Here is a 1400-nt window from a genome sequence, read left to right as displayed (position 1 = left end):
CTGGGGTTACTCGCCGCCGAGCAGGCCTGGCGCTTGCACCTTCGGCCCCTGTGCTGGACTAGCGGTAGCTTTGCCGTCCTGTTGAGAAGGTAATGGTGAGCGTGCGTTCGTTGTTTAAGTCCGCTTAGGTGCGGTTGCTTGGCGTTGCGTTGCTGCTGGAGGTGCTTCCAGGCCAGTTTTGTTCTCCGTGACCAAGATCATTGACCGTTCCTGAAGAGCCTACCCAGGCATGACCCGGAGGCCTTCCTCCTACCTGTGCAAAGCCCCCCCCTCCCCACCAGAGCCTCTGAGGAGAGCTCTTCTGTCCTTGGTCTCGCCTCTCTGCAGCAGAGTCCAGCCCTTCGAAGCCTAAAAGGTGGTCTGTGAGATCCGTATCTTGTATTGCTCTGCTTTGGGTAGGTCTTCCAGCAGGACAGCAAGTAGAAGCATTACGTAAAAATGTTCTTTGTCAAAGTAGTTCTAGTTTCTTAGGTAGTTCCTGGTAGAGGCATAGGCCTTAAATTAATTGTATACCTTGTACCGGTTATTATAGAAGCTTTTGTTGTTGATTAAGTCGGTTTTTTACATCACTGTAAGCTGGTTTTGCTATCCGTTCATTCTTATCCTCTTCTGCTCCCTTTCTGGTACACAAATGTTGATGAGACTCTACCATGTACCAGTCTGGGGAGCTGAGCTGAGGGTGTAGCTCTACAGCAGCCTTAGTCATAGGCACTGCTGCTGTCTTACTTTCCTTTCTACCTCAGCTGTGGTTTCTTGTCCCCTGTCTTGCCCCGCTTCCCCAGCCATTGGAGCTTTTGCTGAGCCATCCACAAGGAAATCTAGCCTAGCAAATCACTGAGTAGTTTTCTGTATGGTTAGTTGTCTGAGCCAATTCAGGAAAGGGCCAAATTAAATGTTTTAACAGATTCAAGGGAGGAAGTAGAAAAAGACTAGGAGGACATTAATTAGTGGATAGATTGGCTTGGCCTACTGTAGGACAACTGTCAAAGTTAAAACTTCTTTTTTTCCAGTTCAGTCTGTTACAGGTCAGTTACCCAGTATGATATATCAAGTGGCTGTAGAATCAGCTTGTGCTGTCAGAGTTGAAGGGGTGAGTCTGCCTCTTTGGGCATTAATGCTGACTTAAACTGGCTTACAGTGACTGTGGCAGAATGGCGTGACACCCTAAAACGTTGTTTCTATATAGCAGGATTTAAAGCACAGTGTATCTTTGTGAAAAGAGAAGCTGAAGCAATACCGTGTTTTAATGTCACCTCATCCCTGGGCCCCGCATAGGTTGATTGTTCTTCCAGCCACACGACACTTCTGGAAATGCTGTCTTAGTGATGCACATCTGTAGTTCTGTCATGATTCGCTCCAGCCCTGCTTTGTTCTGTCACATGGAAAAGAAACAGTTTTTA

Source organism: Pygoscelis adeliae, unplaced genomic scaffold, assembly GCF_000699105.1.
Source record: "Pygoscelis adeliae isolate BGI_AS28 unplaced genomic scaffold, ASM69910v1 Scaffold145, whole genome shotgun sequence".
NCBI classification, from domain to species: Eukaryota; Metazoa; Chordata; class Aves; order Sphenisciformes; family Spheniscidae; genus Pygoscelis; species Pygoscelis adeliae.
This window is presented reverse-complemented; position numbering follows the sequence as displayed.